Here is a 23,757-nt window from a genome sequence, read left to right as displayed (position 1 = left end):
ACGTCACTTCGGTGCGCAACGTAAGTGCCCCCGAAAGCGCCTATGTTCGCGCCGCGTATGCGCCCTGGAAGCGTCTACGTTCGCGCCGCATATGCGCCCCGAAGCACCTACGTTCGTGCCGCGTATGCGCCCCCAGAAGCGCCTACGTTCGCGCCGCGTATGCGCCCCGGAAGCGCCTGCGTTTGCGCCGCGTGTGCGCACCCGGAAGCGATCCGGTGCGCGCAGCGTCAGCGCGTCAAGTCATGTGACCTTAAAATAACACTTTTCATTGGTTGCTAACAGTTTTTTTTACAAAGAATGAAATCCCCACCCATTTCCTTCACTTCTTCTTTCACTTTTGTGACTGAAAGACCTGTTTTTTGCTCCTGGATCTTTCTTGGTTTACCATGGCTGCCAGAGAATCCAGCAGTGATGAAGAAGCTGATTTCATCAATGAAGAGCCTCCTACCCCAAAGGTGAAGGAACATTTTATTTGGAAATTTTTTAAAATACCACCTAACCAAAAAAAGGTGAATGCTCAAAAGTGGAGTGCAGGATCTGCAAACAAGTCCTGTCACGGGGTGACCCAAAAAAAAATACTCATTTGGGAACTTTACGATGATCCGGCATGTGGAGAGGAGGCACCCCTAGAATTTTGCCGGGGAAAGTGTCAGGGCTCTGGCACAAGAGGTTCCCAGTGATGGGGCCTCTACATCCACCGGAGGAGCAACTACTTCTGTGAGGGGGCAATCGCAGGAGCTCGTGCCAAATATTCAACCTGCTTTTAACCATGGTGTCCTGAGATGCAGATACTGCAATCAACTCCTTACCTTTGGGGAGCAAAGTGTCCTGCTCATGGTTCGAGCATTGGAAAACCATCACTGCCTTTTCCACCCCTAATTTTTTTTGTTTTTTTTGCTCCTGTTGAGCAGTTTCCATTCCCTGTTTTTGTTCCTGTTTTGAAAAAAGAAGAAAACAAAAAGTTCTTTTCAGAACTACCTCCAATTCTCATCAAAGAGCTATGGGGCATATTATCAAGCCTGTGCGCTAAAAATATCGCCGCTTTATCGGCCGAAAACGGCCGATAAAGCGGCGATAATGGGCTTGATAATATGCTCTGTGGAATTCCAATCGAAGCCCATGTTAGATGTCTTCACATCTAACATGAGCTTCGATTGGAATTCCATAGAGCATATTATCAAGCCCATTATCGCCGCTTTATCGGCCGTTTTCGGCCGATAAAGCGGCGATAATTTTAGCGCACAGGCTTGATAATATGCCCCTATATTCTTTAAAAAATGAAAAAGAGTAAGTGAAATGGAGTGCATTGATAATGGAAAGCAAAATTAGTAAGAAAGAACCGAAAGGTATGAGAGGAGAAAGTAAGTAAAGTAGGGGGACTGAAAGAAGGTGAGTGTTGGGAAGGAAAGTAAGGAGAAGAAGAGTGAATATGGGGAATGTTGATATTCAAAGAAAATGTTGAAAAGGAACGGGGGTGTGGAAGGGTAAGAAAAGATGCATTGCTGGAGTTGAAGGCTGAAGGCCTCATTTATGAAGCCATGCGTCACCTTAACACCACCAGAGCGTCATATTTACAAAGTGGTGCATCTAGGTAGATGCGTCACTTTGTAAGCCCCTGCGCCACATTATTCCTACATCAGGTGTAATGTATGCTAAAGGGACGTATTGACGCAAGAAAGGGTCGTAGAGGTGACGCAGTGAAATCTATGAGATATCACTGCGTCACTGTTATGACGCTGTTGCGTCCAAATCTTACGCCTGTTTCACAGCAGGCGTGCAGACCCTTTCACATGGGGCTTAGCCCCATGTGAAAGGATACATTGCTGGAGTTGCTTCATTTTTGAGACACACTCCAGCAATGCATCACTTTTGCGCTAACAGATACGTCTAAAATACTGACGTATCTGTAAGAACTTCCAACATAATAAGTCATAAAATTAATATGACGCATGAGTAGAAGACTGAAGGACTCATTTATGAGGCCATACGTCACTTTAACACCACCAGAGCATCACTTTTTGTGACGCACCAGTGCTGTAAAAAATGCACCTTATTCAGTCATATTTACAAAGTGACACATCTAGGTAGTTGCGTCACTTTGTAAGCCCCTGCGCCACATTATTCCTACGTCAGGTGTAATGTATGCAAAAGGGACGTATTGACGCAAGAAAGGGTCGTAGAAGTGACGCAGTGAAATCTATGACATATCACCGCGTCACTTTTATGACGCTGTTGCTTCCAAATATTACGCCTGTGTCACAGCAGGCGTGCAGTCTCTTTCACATGGGGTTTAGCCCCATGTGAAAGGATAAATTGCTGGAGTAGCTTCATTTTTGTGACACACTCCAGCAATGCTTCACTTTTGCGCTTACAGATACGTCTGAAATACTAACGTATCTAAAAGAACTTCCAACATAATACGTCATAAATTTAATATGACGCATGAGTAGAAGACTAAAGGACTCATTTAGGATGCCATGCGTCACTTTAACGCCACCGATGCGTCACTTTTTGAGATGCACCAGTGCTGTAAAAAATGCACCTTATTCAGTCATATTTACAAAGTGACGCATCTAGGTAGTTACGCCACTTTGTAAGCCCCTGCGCCACATTATTCCTACCTCAGGTGTAATGTATGCAAAAAGGACGTATTGATGAAAGAAAGGGTCGTAGAAGTGACACAGTGAAATCTATGACATATCACCGCGTCACTTTTATGACGCTGTTGCGTCCAAATCTTATGCCTGTTTCACAGCAGGCATGCAGGCCCTTTCACATGGGGCTTAGCCCCATGTGAAAGGATACATTGCTGGAGTTGCTTCATTTTTGAGACACACTCCAGCAATGCATCACTTTTGCGCTAACAGATACGTCTAAAATACTGACGTATCTGTAAGAACTTTCAACATAATAAGTCATAAAATTAATATGACGCATGAGTAGAAGACTGAAGGACTCATTTATGAGTGCCATACGTCACTTTAACACCACCAGAGCATCACTTTTTGTGACGCACCAGTGCTGTAAAAAATGCACCTTATTCAGTCATATTTACAAAGTGACACATCTAGGTCGTTGCGTCACTTTGTAAGCCCCTGCGCCACATTATTCCTACGTCAGGTGTAATGTATGCAAAAGGGACGTATTGACGCAAGAAAGGGTCGTAGAAGTGACGCAGTGAAATCTATGACATATCACTGCGTCACTTTTATGACGCTGTTGCTTCCAAATATTACGCCTGTTTCACAGCAGGCGTGCAGGCCCTTTCACATGGGGCTTAGCCCCATGTGAAAGGATACATTGCTGGAGTAGCTTCATTTTTGTGACACACTCCAGCAATGCTTCACTTTTGCGCTTACAGATACGTCTGAAATACTAACGTATCTAAAAGAACTTCCAACATAATACGTCATAAATTTAATATGACGCATGAGTAGAAGACTAAAGGACTCATTTAGGAGGCCATGCGTCACTTTAACGCCACCGATGCGTCACTTTTTGAGACGCACCAGTGCTGTAAAAAATGCACCTTATTCAGTCATATTTACAAAGTGACGCATCTAGGTAGTTACGTCACTTTGTAAGCCCCTGCGCCACATTATTCCTACCTCAGGTGTAATGTATGCAAAAAGGACGTATTGATGCAAGAAAGGGTCGTAGAAGTGACGCAGTGAAATCTATGACATATCACCGCATCACTTTTATGACGCTGTTGCTTCCAAATATTACGCCTGTTTCACAGCAGGCGTGCAGGCCCTTTCACATGGGGCTTGGCCCCAGGTGAAAAAATACATTGCTGGAGTAGCTTCATTTTTGTGACACACTCCAGCAATGCTTCACTTTTGCGCTTACAGATACGTCTGAAATACTAACGTATCTAAAAGAACTTCCAACATAATACGTCATAAATTTAATATGACGCATGAGTAGAAGACTGAAGGACTCATTTATTAGGCCATGCGTCACTTTAACGCCACCGATGCGTCACTTTTTGTGACGCACCAGTGCTGTAAAAAATGCACCTTATTGAGTCATATTTACAAAGTGACGCATCTAGGTAGTTACGTCACTTTGTAAGCCCCTGCGCCACATTATTCCTACCTCAGGTGTAATGTATGCAAAAGGGACGTATTGACGCAAGAAAGGGTCGTAGAGGTGACACAGTGAATAAACTGGGGGCCTCATTTCTGAAAAGTGACGCATCGCTGCGTGAAAACAGCGATGCGTCACTTTCCTGTGCGCACTCCTTACGACATTCCAGATGTGTCATATTTAATGTATGACGAATCATGTCGCAAGGAGTTACAGATACGTCAGTATTGCTGACGTATCTGTAAACACAAAAGTGACGCATTGCTGGAGTGTGTCACAAAAGTGACGCAACTCCAGTAATGTGTCCTTTCACATGGGGAAAGCCCCATTTGAAAGGTCTTGCGTCAGTCTTACGCCTGCTGTGAGGCAGGCGCAAGATTTTGATGCAACAGCATCCTAAAAGTGACGCAGGGAAATCTCATAGATTTCACTGCGTCACTATTATGAAGCTTTTTGTGGGGGAACGCCCCCCCTGCATACATTACACCTGACGCAGGTATAATGTGGCGCAGGGTTTTTAAAAGTGACCCATCTACCTAGATCCGTCACTTTTTAAATATAGCACAATGAGGCGCATTTTTTACACTGCTGGTGCGTCACAAAAAGTGACGCACAGGCGGCACAAAACTGTTGCAAGGCCTTCATAAATAAGGCCCTGGATTTTCCCCATGCTTCGCTCCCCGGTGCGCTCCCCGGTGCGCGTACCAGGCGCTCCCCCCGCGCAAATCGAAAAAAAATATTTTTTTAAATGCCCAGCGGGACCCTATTTTAGCCCCCACATCAAACCTAGGGGGTCAGGAGGGGGTCTACCCTGCCCCCTTATAGTCATTTCTCCCTTTTTTTTATGTCTCCTCTTGTGTCTCGATCCTACCGAGACACAAGATGGCGGCCGCTCCGGACTGTTTCGAATGTTTACAGACACATGTGAGCCAATCAGCTTTCCGTGCGCAAGTCGCGTGGCGCGCCCGGTGCGCTCCCCCGTGCACGTACCGGGGCGCGCTTATAGATATATATATTTTTTTAACCTAAATTACTCAAAATCCACTGGAGCCCATATCTTGAGACATAGCAAAGGCACATCGGGCTACCAGTCCCTACAATTTTGCCAAGTTTGGTGGAAATCCATTCAGCCGTTCGGGCTAAAAGTGAGGTTGACCGCCCTATGGAAATTAACATGGGGAAAACGCATTTTGGGACCCCCCTTTTATCTCGGCCCTCGCTTGACAAATCCCCCCCAAACTTTCAGAGAAGGACCGGAGCTCAAAGAGGCCATTTTGAGGAAATTTTCAGGCAGATTCGTCAACCGGCGTCGAAGTTATTCTAAATAGAATTTTGAGATTTAACATTGAAAAAAATCCTAACTATAACTACCTAGTGGCGACCGCCAGTAGGTAATATATACATATATATATATGCAGAAACAACTCCGAACAACCTCCGGTCCACACAGACAGGCGAAGAAGGAGACGGACCACAGGATCTGGATAGACAATATTATTTATTCAGGTGATATCAGCAATGACGCGTTTCAGGCCCACGAGCCCCATTTGGCGAAGAGGTAGTCCTTAGTTCAGACTCGTGCCTTTTGCTTAAGTGGTGTAAATCCGTTCAGTAGTTCCTGAGAAAATGCCATTTAAAAGTGCATATATATCTATGGCAGGTGGATCCGCGCATTCTGAGCGCACCTAAGCGCACCGTCCCGATCGGCGCTGAATGCTAATTGGCTGTCAAGTAGTTGTCAACATTCGAAACGATGAGGTGCTGGCAGCCATTTTGTGCCTCGGTAGATGCGAAGCTGAGAAAGTTAGTGGAATAAGTGTGCAAAATGTATAAAGGGGGCAGGGAAGAAATACCCTGACCCTCTAGACCTGCTTAGGGGCTCCCACAAGGACTCTCAGGGCCTAATATAATTATTAAATTTTTTTTTTAACTTCAAAACACGCCGGGTGCGCAGACCCTGCCGTAAAAAAAATAAAAATAAAACTGAGCTCCTTTAATAATTAGCCCCTGGGGGGCCAAATCCCAGGGCAAAAGTATTAAAATTTAATGGGGGGCCCAGAGGGGACCCCTAGCCCCGGGGACCGCCACCCTCGGGCCACAAAATAAATGATTGGGGTGGCTCCAAGGCCCCCCCAGCAAAATATGTGAGAGGGGGGCTCAATGGCCCCCAGAGTCCCGGGGCCCACCACCGGGGCTTTGTGTATTGTTGGAGGGGGCCTTGCAGCCCCCCTCCTGGAGCCCTTGGGGCCCTGGGGGCCGCCACCCCCCAGATCCGGCTCCTAAAGTGTCTCAGGGTGCCTAGTCCCGGGACACTGCTGTTTGCTATGAGAGGGCGGGAGTCTCGCGGCTTCCACGCTCCCATAGCAAACTTGGTATGGATTTTGAAAGGGAGAGCAGAAAACCTGACCTCTCTTTCACAATCCAAACCATATTATTATTATTATTATTATTATTATTAATTTATATAGCGCTGAATCACCCATGAGGGTATCTCGGCGCTTGGGACTAAACATCATAACAGTGCCAGTGAATGATTAAAAAAGATATGTTTTTAAAATTTTTCTAAATAGGATCAGATTGGAGCAGGCACGTAAATGTAGAGGCAGGTGGTTCCAGAAAATAGGGGCCTTGTAGGAAAAAGCTTTGGCTCCACTACGTGCTTTTTTGATCCTTGGAACAGTAGCTCTGAGCTAGATCTAAGAGAGCGCATAGGAGAATAGGGGGTCAATTTGCAGGTCAGATATACAGGTCCCAACCCTCTGAGCGCCTTGTAGATGATACATCCTATTTTAAACTGTATTCTTTTTATGATAGGGAGCCAATGTAGCTGATTTAGGAGAGGTGCTGATGGTGTTCTAGCTGGTGCATCAACTTTAAGGTGAGCAGCGGTGTTTTGTACGACCTGTAATCTCTTAATACCCGAAGTGTTTGCTGAGAACAAAAGGGCATTACAGTAATCAATCCTGCTGAGTACCAAGGCCTGCAGGGTTTTCTTAGTAGAAGTGGGCAGAAGGGGGAAAATCCTACGCAGGAGACCCAGAATGTAATAGCAAGACCCCGCCGTGGTGTTGGCATGTGTCTCCAAAGTCAGTTTGCGATCAATTCTGACCCCCCAATTTTTAACCGCCTCCTTGGGAATGGGGGCGGTACCTAATTCATCAGGCCACCAGGTAGGTGTCCAGCATATTTCAGCTCCTGCGAACAGCATTATCTCTGACTTCCCTGCATTAAGTTGCAGAAAGTTGGTCTGCATCCAAACAGCAATGGCTTTCATGCCATCCGAAAATCTTAGATGGATGTTAGGGTTTTTTTTGTCAAAGGTCAGGAGGAGCTGAGTATCGTCTGCGTACGAGATAGGGGTAAAGCCTAAATCTCTCATCAGCCTGGCTAAAGGTGAAACATAAATATTAAAAAGGGTCGGGCTCAGGCAAGAGCCCTGTGGAACCCCTTTGGTAACTTTAGTCGTGGTAGATTTAAAAGTACCCATAGTTACGGTCTGTGTCCTGTCTGTCAGGAAGCTGGTGAGCCATTGTAAAGTCAATCCTCTAACACCAATCCTCTCCAGTCTCTCCAATAAGATCTGATGGGAGACCGTATCAAAAGCTGCTGAAAGATCAAGCAGCACAAGAAGTGCTGCCTGATCTTTATCCAGAGCCATCCGAATATTGTCCGTAACTTCGATAAGGGCAGATTTGGTACTATGTTTAACTCTAAACCCTGATTGGGAAGCATCAAGCTGTTGTGTAGATTCTAAGTACTCTGAAAGATGTCTATTAATATGCTTCTCAATTAATTTAGTCTGTAGAGAAAGCAACGAGATGGGATTGCTTTTCCACACGGGGAGCTGCATGTTAGCAGCTCCCCATGTAGAAAAGCAATTCCGGCTCCCGAAGGCCGCGGGGAGACGGCTGGGACTGTGGGGGAATTGGGGCTCCCCTCAGAGTCCCCAATGTTTCATATTAGCCCGGGGGATGGGGTCCCCAAGGATAATAGAAATTAGTGATAAGGGCTATTTTTTACTGTAACCCAGCACTGCGCTCAGTGCGGCCCCCTGGTGTGCATGCATTGGATGCACGACTCCTAACCTGTAGGGTGCCCAACTCCAGTGCGTTTTCTGCACAACTTGTACACGTTTGTTGCACGACTTCTAAGCGTTGGGTGTGCGACTCCAAGCAAATAAAAATATTTATTTTTCAGATGTACACCAACCTTATGTGTTTAGATCTTGGGTGGCTCTAAAAAGAGCCCTTGTGTTTATTGAGAGATTTTAGTACCTATGCAGAGTCCAAAGTTGATGAGGAAGACTCTGTTTCCCTCATCTGCAAAATGTACACCATCTCTCCTATAGATGCCATCCATATTGAAACGCAGATTGTTGTGGTAAATGGACCCCATCCTGTAATCTCGGAGAAAAGCAGAAACAGATGTATTGACATGTTTCCTAGCTTTCTCAATCTGTGGACAAAATTGATTGAACCAGTTCCATTTCTGCCTTTGGCATATGTTAGAATAGACAAAGGCAGTTTGGGAGAAAATCGACGTCAATTCTGTAAAGGTGTCCTTCATAAGCATTTCCAGGCCTACCCCAGTCAAAGTGCTTAGGTCATTGCCACCACAGTGCACAATTATGAGGTCATGGTGTTGGAGATGCAAAAAGGATTTAACCAATGGCATCAATTGGTGCCACTTTAACCCTCTCTGTCCAATCAATTTAATGTTTACATTTGCCAAAGCTAGGTCTTTGTCCATGCCTCTGTGTTCTGCATACCTTTGGCTTCCAAAAATATAGCTGTGTCCCCCAATCCACACTCTGAGCATCTTGAAGGGAGGTCTGGATGCACTCAGAAGGTGTCTGTATGTGAAATGGCAGTTTTAGAAGTGAGATTTTTCTAAAATGGTGGATAAGATGCAGTTTTGAAGAAAGAAAAGAAATGATTGGGTGTTTGAGATCATTCTAGTCTGAAAAGTAGGTTGCATGTTTCTGTTTTTTAAAAGCATGTTTCTTATTGGTTAAGAAAAACTGTTTAAAATGCACATTACATAGGATAAACTGATATTTTGAAATGTCAGGCACACTTGCTGTTTGGATTAGCAATATTGTGTGCTGAACTTGTGACCTGTGTTCTCAGTTCAGTGTTCTGTTCTATGAACTTTTACTATGGTAACAGGCAGTGAGCAGATTGGGGGTTGTCATTTGGAAAGGGCTGAAATGTGTAACCAATAGAAATGTGTTTTAGCTTTTGAATTAATGTGGGAAGCAATGTGAATTGACATTTACATGTATATGTGTGGAGAATGAGGGAAACTTTGCCTTTTTTTCGTTTTGGTAAGAGCTGCACAGCACAGAGATTTTGTATAAGAAAATCTGGTGTGTGACTGACACTTCTTATTCTACAAATCAATGTTGAACGGTAACTTATTCATTTGTGAGAGTTTGTATGTGGTGTGTTTGTTTTTAATAAGATTAAAGTGTTTCTCTTGGTAAAGGCCAGGGAGTAGTCTTGCTTGTCTAGAATCACTTTGTGAGACTGTGTTTTCAAAATATGTGGAATGTGTGCAGTCATCTTACCTGTTCCAGACTACTGAATGTGTTTTACTATAGTGCAAAGGATACTGTTATTTGTCTAGAATCACACTGTGAGTCAGTGTGCATTTGGGAAAATTGTGTGAGAAGCGTTTGGTTTCTTCATGTGTTTGCAAACAGATAAGTGCTTAAAAACCTTTCTTGTTGTCAAGTTTTGATAGAATTAGAAAATAGCCATTGCTTATGTATTTACAAAATGAGTTAGGATTTAACTCTAAAATGCAGTAATGAAATATGTGGAATGTGTGCAGTCACCTTAGTTTTGGTAGATCAGTCAATGTGTTTTGATGAAGTCCAAGGGATAGTCTTGCTTGTCTAGAATCACACTGTGAGTTTGTGTACAATTGGGAACTGTTGTGAGAGAAGCCTGTGGTTACTTCATGTGCTTGCAGATATACAACTGGTTAAAAACCTATCCTGTTGCCAAGTTTTGGTAGAATTTGAAAACAGTCATTGCTTATGTATTTGCAAAATGAGTAAGGCTTCCACAGTACAGTGCAGTTTTAAAATATGTGGAATGTGTGCAGTTATGTCACCTGTTCCAGACTAGCAAATGTTTTTGGCTAAAGTGCAAGGGATACTGTTATTTGTCTAGAATCACACTGTGAGTCAGTGTGCATTTATTTATTGATTTATTTAAGGTTTTTGTAGAGCGCGTAGTAACCCGTGAGCATCCCAGTGCTAGAACCTAGAGAATCAGGAGGTAACAGCAGCGGGAAAATTGTGAGAGAAGCATTTGGTTGCTTGATGTATTTGCAGACACATAAGTGCTTAAAACCTTTCTTGTTGTCAAGTTTTGATAGAATTAGAAAATAGCCATTGCTATATATTTACAAAATGAGTTAGGCTTTAACTGTAAAATGCAGTAATGAAATATGTGGAATGTCTGCAGTCACCTTAGTTTTTGTAGATCAGTCAATGTGTTTTGATAAAGTCTTGCTTGCCAATTCAATTCAATTCAATTCAAATATTTATTAAGATTTGGAACTCAAATGAGGTCCACATAAAATGCATATAAATTAATACAAGAAAATGTAAATATAGCAGCACTCATTCCACAAACGGTAAACGGAATAAAATGGCAAGATGTATCCTGAAAAAGAACTAAAGTGAATGGGGGGCAATAAATATCAACAATTTAAAATACTAGATAAAAATGTAGAATTCATCCTCAGCAGCCTATTTGATTTTAGCAGCAAACAGAATTCATAAAGCATATCCTATCCTAACCAGAAAGCAATACAGTGCCAGCAATACTTGTGTAAACGCAGTCCAGTATCTCACTTTATCTGAGACTTTAAGCTAGCAGCGGAACGGAAGGTGGAAAAAGAACACAGCATCTCCCTCTTGTGCAAACAGCCGCAGAAAACAGGATTAAAATATACACATAAACTCCTTAAAATAATTAAAAAGTTTAAAACACACTGCTTCTTTTTTTGGACAAAATAGAAAATTGCGTGCTGAAGTTACATTTTTTATGCCATTTTGTAAGAACATTGGTAGTAGCTAACGGCGGCGGCTCGAGGTCAATGCGGGACATGCGAACAAGACATGATCCAAGGTCTGAACACTCAGATTGCAAAGGTTACAGATTTTTCCATTACTCAGATTTGGGGACCAGTGTGCAGTTAGATCATTTAGAGGTAGAAGATTCATGCGACATAGTGTGAGAAGTCTTCGGGGTCCATGCTGTAAATTCCAATATATATATTTTTGGGGAGTTTTTGGTGTGTTTGTCCTTATAATTAACCCAAGTCTCTTTTTGGAATTACAGAATTCAATGTCTCTATTAAAACTAATCTTACCACTAAAGGTGTTTAAGAAAGATTTAAATTCTAAAGGAAGAAGAGCGCTCAATAAATCTTCTTGTATAGAGAAGGTTTTTTGTGCAAATAAAAAATCAAGATAAAAGGAATAATTAGTTGCCCGAATACCAAAAACTTCTTGACACATGATCCCTCTTAATGAGTCTCGCTCTGAATTTTTCAACTGGTATCTCCAACGTAAAACCCTAGCTAAACCTTGAATGAAGGAGCTTATTAAACCAAATTCCACCCTAATAGCAGCCGATGGAACTAAAGTATTAAAATTATACAACTTGCGTAATATCTGACCTTCGATTCTGTCCAAAAAATTCCAATCTTTGATGGGGATGGATTCAATGGCATAAAGCAGCGTTGATGGAATTTTTACTTTAAAAACCATTAATACATGTAAGAAATGCCTTCTACCCATAGCATTATAAAAAATACGCAAACAATTGGCGTGTGATACTGCTTTAGCTGCGCTGTGTTCAATATGGAGTTTGTTCTTTGTGCTACCTGCTATTAATTTCCCTAAATAAGGATATAAATCTACAACCTCCAATTTTTCATAACCTATGTGCCAATTGAAATTACATAATTTTCTATTTTTCCTACTTTTCATTACTAAAATTTTACTTTTTGAAACATTTATTTTCAAAAAGTGATCGACTGTATAATTCTGCAAGGAAATCAACTTTCTGTTCAACCCAATAGGGGTGAGGTCCATTAATACAATATCAACTGCATAAAGTAGACATACAATTGACTGCTTACATATCTTTGGGGCGTCTCCCTCGGCACAATTAAAACAATCAGGTAGATCAGCTATATATAGCGAAAACAGCAACGGCGCTAACGAGCAACCTTGTTTCAGGCCATTTTCAGTAGGAATAGCTGCAGATAAGCCTCGATTTCCACCCATTAGTACCTTGCACCAAGTTTGTGAATGGAGTGCAATAATTAGAGATAACTGTGGATGGGGTACGCCCATTTTTTGCAATTTTCTCCATAATAAAGGGCGATCTATCTTATCAAATGCCGTTGAGAAATCTATAAACGCCATATATACATTTGAATTGCGGATAATTGTATATTTCGCCTCTATGAATTTTAGCATAAAGATGTTATCTAAGGTGGAATGATTTTTCCTGAAACCTGCTTGCACTAAAGGAAGAACCTTCTTCTCTTCCACCCATTCAGTGAGATGATCAATGATGCTACGGGCGAAAATCTTTCCCACAGCATCCAATAGAGCTATTTGCCGGTAGTTACCAGGGTGTGTTCTAGAACCGTTTTTATATAAGGGGACTAGAATACTTCCAGACCAGGATGGAGGAGTCTTTCCCTGGAAGTAGCACTGATTAAACAGGGGAGTTAGGTAGGTAGCCCACAGAAGTGGTTATTTCTTAATTACTGTCATGGGGATTTCATCGGGACCCATTGCTCCAGAGGATCTCATTTTTTTGATTGCTCCGACTACATCATTGATTGCATATACACATAGACAAGTCTTGCTTGTCTAAAATTACACTGTGAGACTGTGTACATTTTGAAACTGTTGTGAGAGAAGCCTTTGGGTATTTCATGGGTTTGTAGGTATATAACTGGTTAAAAACCTATCCTGTTGCCAGGTTTTGGTTGAATTTGAAAGCAGACATTTCTTATGTATTTTAAAATGTGTCAGGCTTTTACTCTAAAGTCTAGTAATGAAATATGTGAAATGTATGCAGTCACCTTACCCTTTCAAGACTACTAAATGTGTTTTGCTAAAGTGCAAGGGATACTGTTATTTGTATAGAATCACACTGTGAATTGTTTCAAACTCCTATGCAGTATGCATGTAGTGGTCTAACCACCTTCACACTTGTGTTTCAGGCCTACAATTTCCCAGTCAGTGTCCATACACTCCAAGCAAACACCCTGTGACTGATCTTGCAATGCCATATTGAGTCTTTCAGTACCATGTACTAATAAATTCACTAAAGTAAAACTCAACCAATTTTCAATTCACCCACTGTCTCTCCTTATAGTACTGTAACCATTCAGTCAGTATGCATGTATTCATGCAGGGAGTCTGGCTTTAGGGCCCTGAGTACTTCAAACTCCTATGGACTATGTATGTAGTAGTCTAACCACCTTCACATTTGTGTTTCAGGACTACAATTCCCCAGTTTGTATCCATACAATCTAGCAAACATCCAGTGACTGCTCTTGCTATCCTGAAGTGACTCTTTCAGTACCATGTACTAATCCATTCACTAAAGTAAAACTCAACCAATTATGAATTCACCCACTATCTCTCCCTATAGTACTGTAATCATTCAGACAGTATGCAAGTAGTCATGCAGAGAGCCAGGAATTAGGGCATGGAGCGCTTCAAACTCCTACGCACTATGCATGTAGTGGTCTAACCATCTTTTCACTTGTGTTTCAGGCCTACAATTCTCTAGTCAGTATCCATACACTCCATCAAACACCCTGTGAGAGCTCTTGCAATCCCATAGTGACTCTTTCAGTGCCATGTACTAATCCAATAACTAAAGTAAAACTCAACCAATTATGAATTCACCCAGTGTCTCTACTTATAGTACTGTAATCATTCAGTTAGTATGCATGTACTCATGCAGTGAGCCGGGCCTTAGGACATGGACTGTTTTAAACTCCTATGCACTATGCATATAGTGGTCTAACCACCTTTTCACTTGTGTTTCAGGCCTACAATTCTCTAGTCAGTATCCATACACTCCAGCAAACACCCTGTGCCTGTTCTTGCAATGTCATAGTGACTGTTTCAGTACCATGTACCAGTCCATTCACTAAAGTAGAACTCAACCAATTATGAATTCACCCAGTATCTCTCCTTATAGTTCTGTAATCATTCAGACAGTATGCATGTAGTCATGCAGTGAGTCAGGCTTTAGGCACGGAGTGCTTCAAACTCCTATGCATTATGCATATAGTGGTCTAACCACCTTCACATTTGTGTTTCAGGCCTACAATTCCCCAGTCAGTATCCATACACTCCAGCAAACACCCTGTGACTGCTCTTGCAATCTCAGAGTAACTCTTTCAATACAATGTACTAATCTATTCACTATATTAAAACTCAACCAATTATGAATTCACCCAGTCTCTCTCTTTATAGTACTGTAATTATTCAGTCAGTATGCATTTATTCATGCAGGGAGCCTGACTTTAGGGCCCTGAGTACTTCTAACTCCTATGGACTATGTATGTGGTAGTCTAACCACCTTCATATTTGTGTTTCAGGACTACAATTCCACAGTTAGTATCCATACACTCCAGCAAACATCCAGTGACTGCTCTTGCAATCCTAAAGTGACTCTTTCAGTACCATGTACTAATCCATTCACTAAAGTAAAAATCAATCATTTATGAATTCACCCAGTATCTCTCCTTATAGTACTGTAATCATTCAGACAGCATGCATGTAGTCATGCAGTGAGCCAGGAGTTAGGGCATGGAGTGCTTCAAACTCCTACGCACTATGCATGTACTGGTCTAAGCACCTTCATACTTGTGTTTCAGGCCTACAATTCTATAGTCAGTATCCATACTCTCCAGCAAACACCCTGTGACTGCTCCTGCAATGCCATAGTGACTGTTTCAGTACCATGTATGAATCCATTCACTAAAGTAAAACTCAACCAATTATGAATTCACCCAGTATCTCTCCTTATAGTACTGTAATCATTCAGTCAGTATGCATGTACTCATGCAGGGAGCCTGACTTTAGGGCCCTGAGTACTTCTAACTCCTATGGACTATGTATGTAGTAGTCTAACCACCTTCATATTTGTGTTTAAGGACTACAATTCCACAGTTAGTATCCATACACTCCAGCAAACATCCAGTGACTGCTCTTGCAATCCTGAAGTGACTCTTTCAGTACCATGTACTAATCCATTCACTAAAGTAAAACTCAACCAATTATGAATTCACCCAGTATCTCTCCTTATAGTACTGTAATCATTCGGACAGCATGCATGTAGTCATGCAGTGAGCCAGTATTTAGGGCACAGAGTGCTTCAAACTCCTATGCGCTACGTATGTAGTGGTCTAAGCACCTTCACACTTGTGTTTCAGGCCTACAATTCTCTAGTCAGTATCCATACACTCCAGCAAACACTGTGACTGCTCTTGCAATGCCATAGTGACTGTTTCAGTACCATGTATGAATCCATTCACTAAAGTAAAAGTCAACCAATTATGAATTCTCCCAGTGTCTCTCCATATAGTACTGTAATCATTCAGACAGTATGCATGTAGTCATGCAGTGAGCCAGGCTTTAGGGCATGACGTGCTTCAAACTCCTATGCAATATGCATGTAGTGGTCTAACCACCTTCACATTTGTGTTTCAGGCCTATAATTCCCCAGTCAGTATCCATACACTCCAGCAACCACCCTTTGACTGCTCTTGCAATGCCATATTAACTCTTTCAGTAGCATGTACTAATTAATTCACTAAAGTAAAACTCAACCAATTATGAATTCACCCAGTGTCTCTTCTTATACTGCTGTAATCATTCAGTCAGTATGCATGTACTCATGCGGTGAGCCGGGCCTTAGGACATGGACTGTTTTAAACTCCTATGCACTATGCGTATAGTGGTCTAACCACCTTTTCACTTGTGTTTCAGGCCTACAATTCTCCAGTCGGTATCCATACACTCCAGCAAACTTCCTGTGACTGCTCTTGCAATGCCATAGTGACTGTTTCAGTACCATGTACTAGTCCATTCACTAAAGTAGTACTCAACCAATTATGAATTCACCCTGTCTCTCCTTATAGCTCTGAGGAAATAGAAATTTTTGTATGGTCAATATGTCCCCCACTCACACCCTATCCACGTACCCATGTTCCATGTATGTCCATGTTATCATGTAATTCCTGTCCCGTGCCTGGCATAATAATGCCCCTGCATTTCCGTCTAACGTTGACATGTCAGTTATTAGGCCTTCCATGAATGAAACGTTAATACTGCACCAAGGCCTGCATTGCCAATGCATTTACATGGTACACGTTTAAATAACGCGAAGCACACGTTTTTGTGGCCCAGCCGAGCCAGGCCCTGAATTCAGGCTCCGAGCCTCTTCTGTCTCCAAGCTACAGTTTTGCATCTCTGACCTCTCCCTTACTCCCTGCTCAGCCGAGAGGTGCCCGGCCTGGCCTGCCTGCCAAGACGGTATTTTGCCTACAGTTATCTGCTCAGCCTCCGAAAAAAACACATTCCAGTCTAGTGAAATAGGTAAACACTTTTCGCCTGCAGAGCATAGGGCCTAGCCTTTCTGTCTCCATGTGGGTGATTTACTGAACCTGTTGCCATAGTAGGCCCATGCCCCCACGTAATGCACGAAGAAATGTATGCACACACTAGCATTAGTGATGAACGGCCTCTGCTCGAGAGACTTTTATTTCAGACAATACATCCTCTAAACATAAGATATCAGATATGCCAAAGGTGCAGGTCGTTCTGACATCCCAGACTCCAGACTCCTCTTCTGGTGCTAAAGGCAAACCCCCAGCTCTCCCCAGTTACACGTCAATTACACGTCATGACTAGTTGCGCGCGCATGTCGGGTAAAGGTTTCTGCTGACCCTGCAGATCTCCTCCATGCATCCACCCACCTGTGACACTCCTATGACACGCCGAGTGAACACACCTATGTGTACGCCTCTTAACACGCCTTCTTTTACGCCCATATGTTCTTATCTCTCTCTTTTCACTTGCTCCGCCTGGAGTGTTACGCCTACTGTATTCATTGCAATTATGTGATTTTACTATATATAATGTGTGATGTTAATAAAACGTTAGATATCCCTTCCTGAACCTTAGCGGTGATGGAACCCGATTCTCCCCTGGCTCGAGCCATTGAAATAAAGCCCTTATGACTCATATACCACGGACTCTGCCTCTCATTATATGAGCTATCCTTATTGATATTAATGTATAGAAAAATTTATAGGTAATTTAATTTACCACAGCTCTGTAATAACTCAGACAGTATGCCTGTAGTCATGCAGTGAGCCAGGCTTTAGGGCAGAGTGTGCTTCAAACTCCTATGCAGTATGCATATAGTGGTCTAACCACCTTCACATTTGTGTTTCAGGCCTACAATGCCCCAGTGTGTATCCATGCACTCAAGCAAACAACCTGTGACTGCTCTTGCAATGCCATAGTGACTGTTTCAGTACCATGTACTAATCAATTCACTAAAGTAAAACTCAACCAATTATGAATTCACCCAATGTCTCTTCTTATACTTCTGTAATCATTCAGTCAGTATACATGTACTCATGCAGTGAACCAGGCTTTAGGGCATAGAGTGCTTATAACTTCTATGCACTATGCTTGTAGTGATCTAACCACCTTCACACTTGTGTTTCAGGCTTACAATTCCCCAGTCAGTATCCATACACTCCAGAAAAACCCTGTGACTGCTCTTGCAATCTCATAGTATATCTTTCAATACAATGTACTAATCTATTCACTATATTAAAACTCAACCAATTGTGAATTCACCTAGTCTCTTTCCTTATAGTACTGTAATCATTCAGTCAGTATGCATGTATTCATGCAGTGAGCCAGGCCTTAGGGCACGGACTGTTTTAAACTCCTGTGCACTATGCATATAGTGGTCTAACGACCTTTTTACTTGTGTTTCAGGCTTACAATTCCCCAGTCAGTATCCATACACTCCAGCAAATACCCTGTGACTGTCCTTGCAATCCCATAGTGAGTGACTCTTTCAGTACCATGTATGAATTCATTCACTAAAGTAAAACTCAACCAATTATGAATACACCCAGTGTCTCTCCTTATAGTACTGTAACCATTCACTAAGTATGCATGTACTAATGCAGTGAGCCAGGCTTTAGGCCATGGAGTGTTTTAACCTCCTATGCAGTATGCTTGTAGTGGTCTAACCACCTTCACACTTGTGTTTCAGGCCTATAATTACCCAGTCAGTATCCATACACTCCAGCAACCACCCTGTGACTGCTCTTATTATACTATATTGAGTCTTTCAGTACCATGTAGTAATCCATTCACTAAAGTAAAACTCAACCAAATATGAATTCACCCACTGTCTCTCCTTATAGTACTGTAACCATTCAGTCAGTATGCATGTACTCATGCAGGGAGCCTGACTTTAGGGCCCTGAGTACTTCTAACTCCTATGGACTATGTATGTAGTAGTCTAACCACCTTCATATTTGTGTTTCAGGACTACAATTCCACAGTTAGCATTCATACACTCCAGCAAACATCAAGTGACTGTTCTTGCAATTCTAGAGTGACTCTTTCAGTACCATGTACTAATCCATTCACTAAAGTAAAACTCAACCAATTATGAATTCACCCAGTATCTCTCCTTATAGTACTGTAATCATTCGGACAGCATGCATGTAGTCATGCAGTGAGCCAGTATTTAGGGCACAGAGTGCTTCAAACTCCTATGCGCTACGTATGTAGTGGTCTAAGCACCTTCACACTTGTGTTTCAGGCCTACAATTCTCTAGTCAGTATCCATACACTCCAGCAAACACACTGTGACTGCTCTTGCAATGCCATAGTGACTCTTTCAGTACCATGTACTAATCAATTCACTAAAGTAAAACTCAACCAATTATGAATTCTCCCAGTGTCTCTCCTTATAGTACTGTAATCATTAAGACAGTATGCATGTAGTCATGCAGTGAGCCAGGCTTTAGGGCATGACGTGCTTCAAACTCCTATGCAATATGCATGTAGTGGTCTAACCACCTTCACATTTGTGTTTCAGGCCTACAATTCCCCAGTCAGTATCCATACGCTCCAGCAAACACCCTGTGACTGTTCTTGCAATGCCATAATAACTCTTTCAGTAGCATGTACTAATCCATTCACTAAAGTAGAACTCAACCAATTATGAATCCACCCAGTCTCTCCTTATAGTTCTGTAATCATTCAGACAGTATGCATGTAGTCATGCAGTTAGCCAGGCTTTAGGGCACGGAGTGCCTCAAAGTCCTATGCAGTATGCATGCAGTTATGTTATGTTATGTTATGTTATATGTATATTTATTGCGCGCACAACTACTCAAGAGTATCCCGGCGCGAAGCATAACCACAAAGAAGTCGAGAGCTGATCATCCAAACAGTGCAGCTTTAGTAGGCTATATTAAAAAGATGGGTCTTAAGGAGCTTCTTGAAGCAGCCAAGGTCTCTGGTGTCTCTGAGAGTGAATGGGAGGGAATTCCAGAGGGTGGCAGCTTTGACCGAAAAAGATTGCCCGCCCAATCTGGTTCGCTGGAAATGGGGAACTGTCATCCTTCATTGGAAAGCTGACCTTAGATGGCGATTTGGAACATGGAAAGACACTCTTTTCCTGAGATAGGCAGGACCTGTATCATGAAGGGCTCGATGGGTAAGTACCAGGGCTTTGAATTGGACTCTTTGGGCCACCGGTAGCCAGTGAAGGGTAGCCAATTGATGTCTTATGCTGTTTCGTATGGAGATGCCCAGCAGGAGTCTTGCGGCAGCATTCTGGATAAGCTGAAGTTTATTAACCAGAAAGGAAGGGAAGCCCAGATATAGCGCGTTAGCATAATCCAGGCGAGATAATATGAGGGCCCTAGCGACCGTTTCTTTTGCTGGCTGTGGTAAGAGAGGGAAGAATCTGCTCAGAGATTTGAGGGTCCCAAAGCAGGCACCCGTCAGTCGCTTGATCTGTTCTGCGAACCTCAAATCTTCATTGAACCAAATGCCCAGGTTCTTGGCTGGGCCACCTTCAGTGAGGGGCCGGGGAAAGTCAGGGGGCCAAATTAATTCAGTAAATTGGCTTGGAAATTGACCGTATAGAAGGATCTCTGATTTTCCCTCATTGCATTTGAGTTTGGCATGGGCTAACCAGGTGAAAACAGTTGCCAAACATTTTTGTGCTACATTAGTTTCTACAGTCGAGTTGCTCCAAGTAAACAGGAGCTGGGTGTCATCGGCGTAGGCCATAATTTTTGCACCCAGCTCCTCGGCCAGGTAGATCAGCGGGGTCATATAGATGTTAAAAAGAAGTGGGCTCAATGTAGAGCCCTGTGGGACCCCGGTCTGAACAAGCCTGGCCGAAGAGGAGTAAGGGGGCATCCAGACTTGCTGATAGCGGGAATCCAGAAAAGATTCCAGCCAGGACCACACAGCCCCCGTGATGCCAATCTCAGTGAGGCGAGCCAGGAGGAGTTGGTGAGGGACCGTATCAAAGCCGGCAGAGAGGTCCAATAAAATTAGCGCCGCTCTGCCACCCCTGTCCGTACACTCCCTAATGGCTTCCACCACCTCCACCAGGGCTGTCTCAGTACTGAAAGATGACCTAAAGCCCGACTGGGCTGGATGTAGCGCACCAGACTCCTCCACAAAGGCATTCAGCTGCCGAAAGACAACCTTTTCGCAGACTTTCGCCAATGCAGGGAGCAGGGAGATGGGGCGGTAGTTGGCTGCCGTAGCAGGGTCTGCCGAGGGTTTCTTCAGGAGAGGCAAGAGTTTGGCTTGCTTCCACTGCTTAGGTACCACTGCCGATTGTAGAGACCAATTGATCAGAGTAGTGACCTCAGATCCTACACAGTCTGCTACTCCCGCCAGAACTCTTGCCGGGCAAGGATCCGAGGGGGAGCCAGATTTTAAGGATTTTAGAAGTGTTAGGATGTCCAATTGTTCCACCATAGTGAATTTGGAAAGGCAGCTACTAGCGGAGGCGCTAGGTGCCAGCTCAGGGGGGTGTGAGGCAGCAGTACTCATAGCTAATCCCTCTTCAATAAGCTTGATTTTATTGGTAAAGAAGGAGGAGAGCTCCTCACACCATTCGGCGGAAACTGGGATCTTTTTGTGCTCCGCTATAGGTGAAAGAAAGCTTTGGACTATTGCAAAAATTTCCTTATAGTTGTTATCTGCTTTTAGGATCCTAGCTGCAAAGTAAGCACCTTTCGCAGTTTTGACTGCTGTGTAATACTCTCTTTGGGCTACACGGAGGTCTGCTTTAGTTTGCGGGGAGTATGCAACCCTCCAGAGCCGCTCAAATTTTTTGCAGGACATTTTTAGTTCTTTTAGTGCTGGCGTATACCAGGGTTGGGAAGGTAACACGCGTTGGGAAATGTTCCGAGCCGGTTTAGAAGCAGTCTCGACCCCCCGACTGACCCAGCTGTTGAAAGATCCACTTGGTTCTCTAGGTTGGTGGACCGGTCGATTTGGGAGCGCATGAGGGCTTCCACCAGACCAGGAACGTTAATTTTTCGTGCTAAGGGGCCAGACTGGGTAAGAGGGTGATGGGATGACAGTGTCACATACCAGGAGAAGATAATCACGGCATGGTCAGACCAGGTAACAGGCTGGGGATCTTTAAGGACCAGAGCAAAGTTAGAACACACTAAGTCCAACAAGTGCCCTAGTGAGTGCGTGGGTTTCGAGACCCACTGAGTTAGGTGCGTTAAGGCCAAAATGTCTAGAAGGCCCAATGTGTCCGAGGAGCTAGATGAATCCATGTGAATGTTAAAATCCCCTAAAAGGAGAAACTTAGGGAACCGTAATGCACGGTCCGTCAAAGTGTCACCCAAGGAGTTCAGGAAGGAGCCAATCGGCCCCGGCGGTCTGTAAATCAAGGTCCCTCCTAAAGTGAAGTGGGGAGAGAGTGTAAAGGAGAAGTCAAGAGCTTCGCCATCCAGCACACTCGGAGAAGTGTCGCAGGAAAAGGTCCATGTATCTCTGAATATAACAGCAATGCCGCCCCCTCTGCCTGAGGGGCGATCGGCTCTAGCCAGGCGATAACCACGTGGGACTGCTATTGCAACCACTGGGGCACATGATTCGCTTAGCCACGTTTCTGTGATGAACAGAATGTCTAGATTATTGTCTCTAATGAGCTCGAATACATTTTCTGCATGTTTCACCATAGAACGGGCGTTTATAAGAGCTGCCTTAATAGGATGCTCACTCGGGTTTTTAGAGGATGAATGAGATAGGCATGAAGGGAGCTGAAAGTTACAGACCTTACAGTCCCATATGGTATCGGCGCTCGGCGAGCACCTCTGCATACCCACATGTGAACCAGGGTTCAGGGAAATCAGGGTGTCACGACTGTAAGACAGGGGACTCAAGATGTCTAAGGGAGAAAGGGCAGCCGGACCGGCACTGGGCACGGTCCAGGCGCGGACGGGCGCAGACGGTCTAACCACCTTCACATTCGTGTTTCAGGCCTACAATTCCCCAGTCAGTATCCATACACTCCATCAAACACCCTGTGACTGCTCTTGCAATGCCATATTGACTCTTTCAGTAGCATGTACTAATCCATTCACTAAAGTAAAACTCAACCAATTATGAATTCACCCAGTGTCTCTTCTTATACTTCTGTAATCATGCAGTCAGTATGCCTATACTCATGCAGTGAGCCAGGCTTTAGGGCATAGAGTGCTTCAAACTCCTATTCAATATGCTTGTAGTGTTCTAACCACCTTCACACTTGTGTTTCAGGCTTACAATTCACCAGTTAGTATCCATACACTCCGGAAAAACCCTGTGACTGCTCTTGCAATCTCATAGTAACTCTTTTAATACAATGTATTAATCTATTCACTAAATTAAAACTCAACCAATTATGAATTCACCTAGTCACTCTCCTTACAGTACTGTAATCATTCAGTCAGTTTGCATGTATTCATGCAGTGAGCCAGGTCTTAGGACACAGACTGTTTTCAACTCCTTTGCACTATGCATATAGTGGTCTAACCTCCTTTTTACTTGTGTTTCAGGCTTACAATTCCCCAGTCAGTATCCATACACTCCAGAAAATACCCAGTGACTGCTCTTGCAATCCCATAGTGACTCTTTCAGTACCATGTATGAATCCATTCACTAAAGTAAAACTCAACCAATTATGAATTCACCCAGTGTCTCTCCTTATAGTTCTGTAATCATTCACTCAGTATGCATATACTAATGCAGTGAGATAGGCTTTAGGCCATGTAGTGTTTTAAACTCCTATGCAGTATGCTTTTAGTGGTCTAACCACCTTCACACTTGTGTTTCAGGACTACAACTACCCAGTCAGTATCCATACACTCCAGCAAACACCCTGTGACTGCTCTTGTAATACTATATTGAGTCTTTCAGTGCCATGTACTAATCCATTCACTAATGTAAAACTCAACCAATTATAAATTCATCCACTGTCTCTTCTTATAGTTCTGTAATCATTCAGTCAGTATGCATATTGTCATGCAGTG

At 43.3% G+C, this 23,757-nt stretch overlaps 1 protein-coding gene across 2 annotated transcripts in view; it reads right to left on the bottom strand.

Moving 5' to 3' along the window:
* Window positions 1-23,757, bottom strand: part of LOC147718781 (transmembrane protein 182-like) — a 202,615-nt gene that overhangs the window by 152,610 nt on the left and 26,248 nt on the right. The gene's annotated exons all lie outside the window — the stretch shown is intronic.

Source organism: Lissotriton vulgaris, chromosome 4_1, assembly GCF_964263255.1.
Source record: "Lissotriton vulgaris chromosome 4_1, aLisVul1.2, whole genome shotgun sequence".
NCBI lineage: Eukaryota > Metazoa > Chordata > Amphibia > Caudata > Salamandridae > Lissotriton > Lissotriton vulgaris.
This window is presented reverse-complemented; position numbering and strand designations above follow the sequence as displayed.